At 48.4% G+C, this 12,740-nt stretch overlaps 1 protein-coding gene across 1 annotated transcript in view; it reads left to right on the top strand.

Moving 5' to 3' along the window:
• Positions 1-1,183: 1,183 nt before the first annotated feature.
• Positions 1,184-12,740, top strand: part of SETD5 (SET domain containing 5) — a 65,271-nt gene continuing 53,714 nt past the window's right edge. Inside the window, exon 1 of the mRNA XM_033071316.1 lies at positions 1,184-1,250. The gene's annotated coding sequence lies outside the window, so the exon portion shown is untranslated. The remainder of the gene's footprint in view (positions 1,251-12,740) is intronic.

Below are 12,740 nucleotides of genomic sequence, written 5' to 3'. Positions count from 1 at the left end.
CCCGACCCGGCTGTCCCCGCCCCGCGGCTCCGCGGGAACCCGCCGCACCGCCCGCCCGCGGGGATGGCGGGGCTGGGCCGGCTGCCACGGCGGGGGCGGCTGCCCGCCCGCAGCTCCCCGCGCGCCGCCTCTGCCGAGCGACCCCGAGCGGGGCGGCGGCTGCGCAGCCCCCGCCGTGATCCCGCGGCTCCCTCCGCGCCCGGGCTCCTCTCCCTTCCTCCCGCGTCCCTGCAGCGCTGCGGACCGCACGCATCGCTCACTGCGAGCGGCCGCAGCCGCGGTACCCGGGTACCGGAACCGGGCGGAGCCCCTCGGCCGAGAGCGGACACCGAGCTCCACGGGGCCCCTCCTGCCCGGCTTGGCCGCCCCTCCTACCGCGGAGGGGCCATCCCTCCGCCACACTGCCCCGCGGCCTTTGTTCGGGGCTCCGGGGACGGGGACCAGCCAGCTGCGGGTGCGCTGGCCCCGCCGGCCCGGCCCGGCCCGAGGAGGGGCGGTCTCGGCCGCGGGCGGCCCTGCCGGGACCCCGTGACGGGACCCCCGGCCCGGCCCCCTCCCCCTCAAACCCGCGCGCGGACGTGCCGCGCGGCAGGCCCCGCGCGCGCGCAGGCGCCCTGCGCTCCCCTCCGCCCAGGCCTGCCGGCCGCCCCCCGCACCGCCCCTTCGTTCTGCCACGTGTCCCGACGCGGGAGTCGCCCCGCGCGGAGCGATCGCGCCCCGCCGGCCCCGCCCCTCGGCACGTAGCGCGGCTCGCCCGGCGGGCGCTGCCGCAGCCCGCCCGCCCCGCACCGCGTCGACGCTGCCGGGCGGCCGCCCCCCGCCTCTCCGCGCCGAGTGGCAGCGCCGCGCGCCAATGGGGTGCCGGTACCGTGGGGCGCGGGCGGGGCGGGCGCTTGGAGCCCAATGAGGCGGCAGCAAGGGCGGGGCCGCGGGGCGCGGTCGCCAATGGCGAATGCTGCGGGGCGGGGCGGTGGCGGCGGCGGGCGCCCCGGCGGGGCGGGACGCGGCGGCGTGACAGCCAACGGGGAGCGCGGTGGGCGTGCCCGGGGCGCCCCTGGCGCCGGCGCCGGGGATCCCCGTGTACCCAGTGCCGTTTCCGCCCGGCCCGGGGAGAAGCCGCCGCCGCCGCCGCCGGGGGAGGGGCCGCCGCTGCCGCGGCCGAGCGCTCGCTCTCGCCGGCTGCCCGGGACACGCCGTGGCGCCGAGCCGGGCCTGGTGCCGCGCAGGGGCCCGGGGAACGGGCCGGCCAGGTAGGCGCGGGCAGGCGGGAGCCGGCCGTACCCGGCGGCGGGAGGGAAGGCTGGGACGGGCGGCTGGGCGGACGGCTGCGGGGGCACCTGGCGCGGCCCGCGGTCTGACGCTCTGCTCTGTGCTGCCTTGGCAGTCCGGTCGACAGCGCCCCGCCGTGCTCCCGGAGGCCCGGCCCGAGCTGACCCGGTCCGGCGCGGTGTGCGGGCATCATGGCGGGCCCGGCGGTGCGCGGGCTCGGGACGCTGTTGGCCGGTACAGTGCCGGGGCCGGAGCTGGGGCTGGAGCGGCCGCGGGGCTTTGTCGGAGAGGGCGAGCGCCGGGGAAGCCCCGCTGCAGCCCCGGCCTTCTCCGCGCCCCCGTGTCCCTGCATTGTCCCGAGGGGCCGCGGGAGTCGTTGTCCGGCTCGGGGCAGCCTCCGGGCCGTGGCTGCCCGCCCCGAACCGCCGGCCCCTCCAGGCCTCGGGGGAGGCGGTGTTTGACCTGCATTTTCTGCTTTCTCATGGTGCCCGTGCGGCGCCTTCCTCCGTAACCCCTGCTCCCGGCGCCGGCGGCTGCAGCGCGGATCCTCCCGCACTTCCTCGCCCGTCACCTCGGCCGCCGCCGCCGCCGGGGGGGTTCCCCGCCGCGCTGCCCGCGCCCCGGCCCCGCTCCGACCCCCGACGGCACCGGCAAGGTCACTGTCGACCGGCGGCTCGTCCTTGGCTGCCGGTGACCGGAGTTCAGCGCCGGGCCGGGTGGGGAAGCGGCGCCGGGCAGTGTCTCGCCGTCCCGGGGGAAGGAGAGAGGCGAGGCCGTGTGTGGCCCTGTGGAAGCGGGGAAATGGGTGTAGCAGCGAGGGGGGGTTCGCAGCCCCTTCCCGGCCGTGTCCTCGTGTTCCTCTGACACCAGCTGACATCCTGGGTGTGCTGCTGGGGGGGAAGAGGGTGTTCTGCGGGGCTGAAGAGGTCACGGGGTGCTGCAGGGCTCCTGTGGCTGCTGCGGGCTCGGGCCATGATGTAATGAGAGCGCTGGGGCTACGATGGGGCGAATCCCTCTCCTTGGCTGAGGGAAGAGAACTTGGTGTTGGTGGCTGATGATGTGCTGGTACATTATGGATTTCAGGCAGTTGCCCCCACCCTGACTGGATGTTGCTGCCAGAATCTAAATCCAAAAAAGGAATTTCTTTTTTTTTTTCAATAATCAGAGATTCCTCTTTTCACTTGTATAGGAAATACTAGGATTTCTTTTTTTTCTGCTTCTTGTGGTTGACCCAGGAAGTCATCTTGTTGCCAGCATTCAGGTTTTTTTCTGCTGTAGAGGTGCAGGGAGGAGGGTGTTGCTGTGCTCTGGATCCTGTGGGTAAGCGTTGAAGGCAGTGACAGCAGCTGCTGTTGGCTCTGGAGCTCTGGTTGCTATGAGAGAAGCTTCACTAGACTTGGCTGCTATCTCCAGGGAAGGACAGCAGAGCAGCCTCCATTAGTGTGGTGGTAGAGGGATGGCTGGCTCAGTTCAGCAAAGGACTTCACTTTTTGGGCTGTTTCCACAGGCCTAAAGGAGGAGCAGGGGTATGTTTTGGTCCTGTGGGACAAAAATGTCCAAGGTGGGTTTTATCACCATTCTTGAGTTAATGGAATTACATTAAAGTGTGGGCTGGAAGCCCTGAGTTACCCTTTCCACATATTTTGGTCTGTGTGAAAAGTAGGGCAGCAAGAATTGATATGATCTTCCTGTGAAGTGAAGGCTGCAGTTGTGTCTTTTTTGAACTCCAGTCTCCTTCCCAGCCAGTAACAGAGCCAGATGCTTTTCTTATTGTTTGTATGTCTCCTTCCTCCCCTTCCAGCGCCTGGGCCCCACTTGCCTTATTGACTGGAATTTCTGCTGTGTGCAGTGGGTGTGTGCAGCAGACACCAGCCTGCTAGTGCTGAGGAGGGATTTTCCATTCACAGACCAGGGAACTGTCAAAATAAAGTCCCGGCTCAACTTTGGGATTGGAAACATAAAGTGGGGAGAGGGGTTTTCCTCTGCTGCAGAGTACAGTTTATTCTCTGAGCTTCTTACATGTTTGTATGTCAAAATGTACAGGAAATGTTGCTGTGCTGTGGAATAGGGAGGTAAAACTCCTGTGGATAATGGGAAGGATTCCTCCCTTTCGGTTGACTCAAATGCTTGAAGGAACAGTTTGCAGGAGGCCATTTTTGACGTGACTCTGTATTGTGGAATCTGCCAGCTCCCATCCACACTCTGTCTGCCTGACTGCAATAGCTTCCTTTTTTTTTTTTTTTAAAGGAAGAATGAGTGCCTTTCTTATCTGCTTAACTAACCATTTGGCACTGGCCCCTGTCTGTATGATATTGTGCTGTCGAGTTGGAGCTATCAGCATATTCCAGTGTGTTTGTTAGAGATGAAACTGTTAGTTGAGGTATGCAGCATGGGAATACATTAGTATTAGAAAACACTGCCATCTTTGTAAACTAACACCTATCATGGGGAGCCCCTTGCCCTGGCCTGAGTTACCCAACTCAGAATTACTATGAGCTTGAAGCAAAAAATTCCAGGACCAGAATAATGTGAGAGAGATTAAAATATGCCCTTAAATCCGCTTGACTGGCAGCAATCATGTGGTAGATGCCAAACTCTGAGTAGCTTTTATATTTGAGGATCTGTAGCACCCAAATTGCCTCACAAGGTGAGCAACTTTTAACCCTCCTAAAACACATCAGTCTCTGGGACTGGAGGTGTTGTCTGCTGCCTAACCTGGAGTGACATGACACCAGTACTGAACTCTGAATTTTGTGAGTATGAAAACTGCTCCTTGTTTTAATGAAATACAGAAAGTGATCTTCATGGCCCCTTAGTCTTTGTTTACAGTCTCTCTATAGGTTGTTTACAGTCTCTCTGTAGGTTATAATGGAGAATTGGTCCATTGCCTCACATTCTGTTGGATAACTGGCACTGCTTTGACAAGGCCCTGGCTCTTCATTTTACTGTCAAATCCCAAGTGACCTGAAAGTAATATTCCTTAGCTAATGTTGTCTGATATTTCCCTACTGCAAGGTGGGGTGATGAAATCCCATGTACATTTAAATCACTTTTTAGAAAGAGCCTCAGTTACCGTGAGATTTTATTTTAAAACTAATAGGTCAAAGTTGAAAAAACACAGGAAAGGGATGGCATTGAACTGGAATCTCAGAACATGGAAAAGTTATACTGTTTTTGTCTGGAGGGAGAAAACCCAACCATCAATTATTGATTTAAATTTTCCAGATGTTCCTTGAAGGAAAAAAAGGCATTTTTAATTCAAAGTTCCAGGTGCAAAGTGTGCAAGGGAGAACTAAATGTGTGATGTCTAAGACATGTATGTAATTTATTCATTGTCCAGTCTGTGCTTTCTCCCATTTTGGATGATCAGACTTTTACAAACTTGTGTTGAATGATGTGATGAGATAAAAATGTTTCTATCTATTCTGGCAATATTAAAACAAACATAATGGCTGTTCAGAGGTTTGAAAATTCAAAAATCATTGTTCTCATGACATTATTGCTGTATTACAAAAGCACATTTGTGTTTTTACTCTGGTGCTGCCTGTGTGTGTAACTCTGAAATTTTGCCAATGAAATGCTGTGTTGTGTGCAGTGTATGAGAAAGATTGCAATAGGCAAAGTGTTCTTTATGTGTACAAGATGCAGTAGCAGTGCTTGAGTTGAAATGTTAAACGTGCTTAAGTGTATAGCATGTGCACTGTTAAGTCTCAGTTGCCCCTATGAAACTTAAACTGCTATTCGATTTTAAAATAAAGATTTTGTTGTGTTTTACTTGTCTATTTAGTTTTCTTTCCCCCTCTTCCAAATTAAAAGAAAAATAGGTATGGATATTACAGTTGTTACAGATTCTGCAGCCAGTCTTTGGCTCCCATGACCGACTTGCAGCAAGAGTTAGTGCACAGTAAGTTTGCACTTGCATTGTTAGGGATGGGTTTGTATAAATCTGGCTTAACCTAAACCTTTTGCTTATTTTGATCATGGAAAAAGCCCCAGACCATAATGCAGCAAGAGTTCAGCATCTTGAAACTGTGGGAGCTGAGATTTTTTTTTTTCCACTTCTTCCTTTTAATTCCTTATCGGAGTTGCTTGGAGAATCTTGGTTAGGATGTTTTTTTTTTTCCACAGGATTTGCTATTTTGGTGGCAATTTTCCAGTATTCCTGTAGCAAATCAGCCAAGCTGCAGCCCCTGTCCCTGCTGAGCAGGGAGAATGTGCAGTGCTCCAGGCCTCCCCGCTGAGCTCACACAGGGGTGGGACTTGCTAAGCTGCTGAAATCGCAGCTAATGCTCACTGAGCATGCTGAGAAACAGTTTTTCAACTGCTCCTAGTTTAAATTTTTTTTCTATAATTAGCAAAGATGCTCTTTGTCTTGAAGGATGATCTACAGGACAAATCAGGAGGTTCTGGTTCATCGTCCCCCTTCCCCCTACTCGAGCCAGTGGTGAAGTAGTATTTTCCTGCAACAAAAATAGCTAAAGGGATTTTTCCCTCACTTCAACGATGAGTCTGAACTTGAAAAGCTGTAGCCCAAAAAAAGAAACCTTCAGCAAATAATAGTCTTAAAGCTAGGTTTTGTTGCCACAAGTCCTATAGGAGCATCAATATGATTGTTTAAATTGTAAATCTGCATCATTCTGATCCTTAAATCTAATTTAAATGCTGAAACAAGTAGAACAAACAAACTATATTTTAAATAATATATTTGAGAAAGAAAGTATTTCTTGGTGAGTTTTATTTTCCTCCTGCCAAACATGTACAAACCCCAATTATTTTAATGAGCAATATGGGAAATATTCAGCAAAGTGTACTGATGTACTCAGACTTAAAGGTGGAAAAACGTGGGAGGATTTGTCAGCAGTTTGAGTGGCAAGCTTTTAGTGAGCAGGAGAAGTAATTTCTTTTGTGGTCAGGAATCTAATAGTCCCACATTCACCAAACATGAAGAAAAAAGGGGGGATGAAAAGAGGAACGTAGAAGAGTGGCATTGAGAAATGACCAGGAATTTGACTTTTAGAGTGAAGTTCAGAAATGATCTGTTGTTTATGCTAAAGTGTAATCCTTATAAACTTGATAACGTAGACAGGTCTTGCATTCCTCCCTGAGGGTCACAGAAGGGCTAAGTTTAGCAAAGGGGAGGTATCCCAAACACTCAGATCTCTAGTTTTCAAGGCAGCAAACTTTTCTGTTTTCATCCTGTTCTAAACAAGCCTAGTTTTTTGGGTTTTTTTCCATTTACAAGCAGCCTTTTGAGCCAGAATGTGATTTAGTTTTAAAACCAAAATGCCCTAAAATATTTCAAAGTAATTTCATAGTAGAAAGGTCACGGTGCTTTTGATGTGTTCATATTTAGAGCATGATTACAATTGCAATCATACACATTGACAAGAAGATATTGTCTGGATTTGGTAGCTGCTCATTTAGTGACTCAGGCCTATTCCTGTTGTCCTCACAGAACTCATACCAGAGTTTTCTTCTGCAGCCTTGCTGATTTGCAGGACAAAATGTTTTCAGTGACTGTGCCAGCAACCTGGAAAACAGTTTGAAGTTGTTTCTGATACTTTCTTTCTTTCTTGACTCTAAAGCAAGCAGTTTGAAATGGAACTTGTTGATAGGGAAGGCGTGTGAGACCCTGCCACCAAACTTTTTAACAGAACATGCCTGCTGCTACTGATTCAGTAAAGGAAAAAAAAAAAAAAAGAAGAAAAAAAAGAGGATGCAGCCTGGAGTTTGTTGGCATCAGATTATGTGGCCTCTTGGTTTTGCATGACTTTGAATCATGAAAATAAGAGGCAGAGAATTTTTGAGGATTATGTTGGTGGTCATATTTGGATAAGGAAGCCCACATAATACAGTATTGCTCACACTGTAGGACAGAAGGTCAGTTCTTGCTTCTGGGAGCAGAATATGGGAGGTGCAGAGGCTATAGCTGGTGGAAGGAGGGGACCAGGAAGACTAGAACTTCTCATCACAGCTCCAGGTAGTGCAAGAATGGAAGAGAGGCATGTTTTTCAGTGTGGTCATTTTTCCCAGCTCTGCCTCTGCCCAAATTACATCTTTCTGGGAATGCTTTAAGTCAGATTTTAGGACTGGAACCCCTGCAGGATGCTGGTGTGGAAACTGCTGCCAAGGAGCAGTTCTCAACTGTTTTTATAGGAGAGAGTGAGGAGGTGAGAATGTATTCTTGCTTGTAGGCAGGAAGGAGTACACTGGGAAAAGTCTGAGAACCAGTGATTTGGGAAACTGAAGTGCCCTGGGGGTTCAACATGGAGCCCTTAAAATAGCATGCCTCAACCTGAGCTGCACTATCAATTTATAAATACTTGGAAGAGTACACAAGCCTTTTGCATTTGTGTGGCCTTTAACTAAAGACACTCAAACATTATTTGTTGTGTTTCAGTGGTGTTGAATTGGAATAACTTAAAATGTTACAAGAATGTTTTCAGTAATGTGGCTGTAGATTAACTTTCACTACAGCAAAGATCTGGAAGCTTCCTGTATAAATACATCTAAAGTGAACCTTTGAAGAAAAGATGACTGCTTGATTGAGTTAAGTAGGCTCTGTTTGACTGTAAAGGAGACTGGCTTGCTGGTTCAAAGTTCTCTTGCAGTTTTATGAACTTAAGCATGTTGGGGTTCAAGATGGCCTGGAAGTTAAGAGAGAACAAGGATACTTGCAGGGTGCAAGTCAGGTTCTGAGCTTGTCACAAATTCGCTTTGTTGTGCAGTTCTCTAATTTCCACCTCAGGGTTTGCTTGTATATGGAAATTTGTGTATTAAACTGGAATGGTGTTTGTGAAGCACAGTATATTCCTTGTACAGCTTTGTGCAGGTTTTTGGTGCACAGTAGTGTTCATGGCAGTTCAGACTGACAGCCCTGTTCTTCCCAATGTCACTTTTCCCTCTGTTCTGGCCCACGCCTGCTCCAGTAGTGAACTATTCAGGAAGACTACCATTCAGAAAACAAGTGCATTTCATTTTTGAAAGGAAGAGTTTTCTGCTGGCTTCTGCCGGAACTGCTTGACTGTGGGGTCAGGTTAGCACCAGTGCAGGGAGGGATGGGGAGGCTGCACTGAAGCTGTGCCAGCTGAAGTCAGCTTGAAACTATTGCAGAACTGCACCCTGCGAGCGAGGTTACTCCGGGTGAAGTTACACGAGACAGCTGAGCATATCCAACTGCTCTGCTGCTGAATGGGGGAAGTTTTGTTCCCCCTTGCTCTCTCCCCCAACGGGGAGTTCTGCCTTTTTTGTTTGCCAGCTCTGGTTCCTGCTGGATTCCTTTTCTGAACTCCTCCAGCTTGCTAACCCAGCAGAAAGCTGTGTTAGGGTTATTTTATGTTTTGGGTTTTGCTGGATTATTTTTTTGCCAAGATAGTGAACTGAACTGGCTCACTGAGAGATTTGTCAGGCATCCAGAGCCCTCACAAAATAAATAGGGGAGAGCATATGGGTGGAAGTGCAGAGGATGTGGTGGGGACCGGAGAAGGGGAACAGGGTCTCCGCCTTTCGGTGCCGCACCCAGCGCGGCCGGCTCAGGCTGTCCCCTGTAACTTCACACTGCTCTGAAAGGAGAGTGAGCCACCATCCACAGCATGCTGACAAACCTGTGCCACTCCGTGAGTTTTGTGCCCTTGATCCCTGTGTGTGGAGTGCTTGATTTAAACAAACCCTTAGTTCTCTGCTTTTGGTGATGTCTTGCCTTCATCTGTTCTTGTTTGTTTGAGAAGCTGGTCAGATGTTGAGTTTTAATGTAGGCTTGATCTGTGATGGAAGAGAAGTGTTACAGCCTAAGCTTGGTGCTTAACTGTTTCAAAACAGCAAAATCTTGTAGGTATACTTTTGCAGAAAGTCAATACAGCTAAAAGCTGGAGTGATGGCTCATTTTGGAAAATGGCAAAAAGTTAATTAGTATAAAAATACTACTAATTGTGTAAGTAAACGCACCACACAATGTTTCTTATCTTTTTTTAGCCTACAAATTAGGAAGTGTTTTGTATTTTCTTGCCAGTTGTTATGGGTAATGAAATACCAAGGTGTGCAGAAAATTACAAATTACTGAAGATACACTGTCAAATGTATAAAAAAAGATCATGGCATGAATTCCATATAACTTCACTGAAAATATATATAGTATGACTGGAACAACACAAAAAATGTAATTCAGTCAAGGCCACTTGCAGCAGAAACTTCAATCCTATTTCTTTAATATGGAAAACTTGGTTATAGCAAATTTGAAATAAAGCAATTGTCTGTGCACTGCAGATCCTGTTGTGTGCTGCTCTGTGAGCTGCAAGCTGAGGCTTTGTCTTGTATCTAGTGAGACTACTTGGTCTAACAGAACTTGAGGCAGCATTTTGGCTTTTTTGTGTTTGAATAAAGGTATTTAAATGTTAGCATGTCATGACATCTCCAAACGTGTATTACTGTGTAAAAAAAATTCATGATGGGTGTGAGCAGTATGTCTCATAAGCAAGAAATCTCATCTGTTGCAAGGGTAACCTTTTATTTAATGAAAACATTTGCAAATAGCCCCAAATCAGCCACTGCCATAAGGGAACCAAGCAGAGTATGTGCTTACAGCTGACAGTGGTTGTTCTGACTTTTTGCAGTGTGGCAGCTGAGTGCCCAGGTGAGCACTGGGGTGATGTGTACGGAGAGCTCTGGGGACTCCATCTGAATGCTTGTGTCTGCTCCCCGCCCATGCCCCAGGATAAGGACTCATGGCTGGAGCACATCGTTTATCTGTGACAGTGGCTGGGCAGGAGGTGGAAAGTTATACTAGGACGTTGCATTTTGGGGTATGCCATCCCAAATCTGTCTCTTTAGATATGTGTCTTATCAGTAGGAAGATCTCTGCTGAGGTTAAAGCTGTGACTTGTGAGATACACAAAGGAAATACCTTAACTCTACCCTGCAGTGGGACTGTTTGGAGGGGCTGTTTCTTGCATGCTCTGCCTGAGGTGGGAAGCACTTGGATGCCCAAGTCCCAGCCTGCTGGCATTCTTTTCACACCTCTGGAAATCGCCATTAGTGCTGCTAAGAGTGGTGCTTATTCCTTCCCAGCTTAGCTCCTGAAACATTTGGAGCATGGTGTGGGTCACTCAAAGTCAAGAAGCTGAGCACAAAAGTGTTTGCATCTGACAACACAGGTTTGATCTCCAGTGGATTCTCTTGGCCACTGCAGGTTCAAAGTATCCTTTATGAAAGGTTCAGGTACAGAATTTGTAAGATTAAAAACTCACAAACTAGAAAAAGACTTTCCCCACAAGCTGCCATGGAACAACGTGAGTTGAAATTGATGTGTCACAGTTCCTGTTTCCTGCTCCTGCATTTCTAAGTCTTACGTGCACAGCCAGCAGTAATAAATTAATAAAGAATAAAGCACTAGCATGTTCTAAAAGTGAGACTATGCACTGAAACCTGCAGTCATTAGCTAAGCCTCTCTTGGGTGCAGCTTGGGACTGTCAGCTTGAAACTGGTCAGCAGAAATTTGTTGAATCACACGTGGAAAGAGGATCTCACGGAGAATGAAATGGGATGTACAAATGTTGATGTAAGTTCTATGTTTTTTTGCAGAGCCATATCAAAGTATAACCAGGATCCTCACAGTGAAATTATTTGCTTGGTTTTTTGGTTTTTTTTTAAACAGTGTTGCACAGCAGAGATGGATGGGGAGCAGGCTGTTCTTGTAAGCAAAGTTTGTAGCTTTCTGTTGCTCTTCCAGTGTCCGAGTTTAGGCGTCATTCCTTTTTCTGAGTAATAGTGAAGCAGTCTGTTCCCATGAGAGTCACTGGGCTGGGGCAATACTTGAAAGGAATTCTAAAATTTTCAGTTTTACATGAAGGAAAGGTTGTGAAGCGGCCTTGACACATATTTAAAAAATGATGGAAACTTTTTGCTGGAGTTGTTGAGAAATGGTTGTTACTGAAATGGTACGAGTTTAAAACGTAGAAATTCATCTTGAACAATGAGACTTTCTATGAAATTCTGTTAGTAGTGAAAAGGCACAGTTTAGCTTAGGTTAAAATCTCTGCAGGTACACTGATCATCACTGATTTTCAGAGTCTGCTGCTTCTCTCCCAGGATGCATGTGATCCTTAGCCTTTACTGACCAGGAATGAAATGTGTGAAGTGGCCAATGACTGAATTTTTGTCAGGTGCATATTGCCCCCTGAAAGTTCAAAATGAAATGCTGGCAAGATGATGTATGTGTCCCTACTCCTGCTCTTCTTAAAACTAGATATAGCCTTGGCTTTCATGTCTAGAAACACTGTTATGTGACATCTCAGGAGTGGTATTTTGATTTTACTGATAAAAATATTAAGGCACAAAAAAGGAATTGGCTCACATAGGATATCTTAGGCAATGTGGAGGTGCAACATGTTTGGTTTGGGGTTTTTTTGGCTTCTGGTCTAGTGGTGCAAACTGCAGTTTTAGGTGGCTCTCTCACCCACGCCAGTCATCACCTCTGCCTACATGTCCATGTTCTGTAGTGTTGTATTCCTTCTCTATATATCTTCAGTTTCTTTCAGCAAAGCTGTCAGTGGTTTTAATACTGCTGTTAGTAGGTGTGGTGGGGACTGCATTATGTAGTGGGTACAGGTGAAAACATCTGTATGAGCTGATGATGGAGAAGCATGGTAGTATGAGCCAGGGTGTTTTCCCTGCCTGTTTTCACTAGCTTTGTTATGCTCCAAGGTAGTTTGGGTTATGAACAATGCTTCTACTGATTTGTAGCCACAGGACTGATAAGCTATGTAAAGGGGCCTTCAGAATACTTTGGCAAACTGTGTTTGGATGTCTAGTGTCACAAAATCTATCTGCATTATTCAGAAAGATAAATCCTGTCTGTACTGTTTTCCTTCTGTGTTGAGATCATTCTCCTATCCAACTGTTACCCAGCTGAGGTCTTGATAGTTCTCAGTTTTTCCATAATGACAAAATCAAATTAGCCCTATGATGAGTAGTGCATGTGAAATTCCTTTTGGTTAAAGCACATTGCCCTGCGTATTTTCTGGCTGGTTTTTTTTCTTGTGAGAATTCAGCATCTTGTGTTTGAAAGAGAAAGGAGAAAAGATGCAGATGAGGAAATGCTGTTGTTTAAGGTACAGGGAGGAATGCGTAGCTTGTTTCTAGAACATAATCTGTCCAGCTGTGACTTAGTCATCTTCAGTCTTATATAAAATGCGTCCAATCTAAATAGTTTGAGCATCTCCCTCCTGAATGCGGCAAACCTTTTATGCTCATGTGAAGATGTGAAGCTGTAACAGGCGCAAGCCATCATCTTCGGAGTACCTTCATACTTGTGAACCTGCAGCATCCATCATACTGTCAAGCCTCATTTACTCATGTGATGGGATTTTTTTTTATTTTATTCTGTTCCACATTTTTTTCAAGCTTAAAGAGATTCCTTGCTATTGGCAGAGAATACAGCACTAATAATTCCAGACAGGAGAGCAGAGAACGTAACG

This window comes from Catharus ustulatus, chromosome 13 (genome assembly GCF_009819885.2).
Source record: "Catharus ustulatus isolate bCatUst1 chromosome 13, bCatUst1.pri.v2, whole genome shotgun sequence".
In the NCBI taxonomy this organism is placed as follows: Eukaryota; Metazoa; Chordata; class Aves; order Passeriformes; family Turdidae; genus Catharus; species Catharus ustulatus.
The sequence above is the reverse complement of the archived record's forward strand: the minus strand, read 5'-3'. Positions and strand labels throughout refer to the sequence as shown.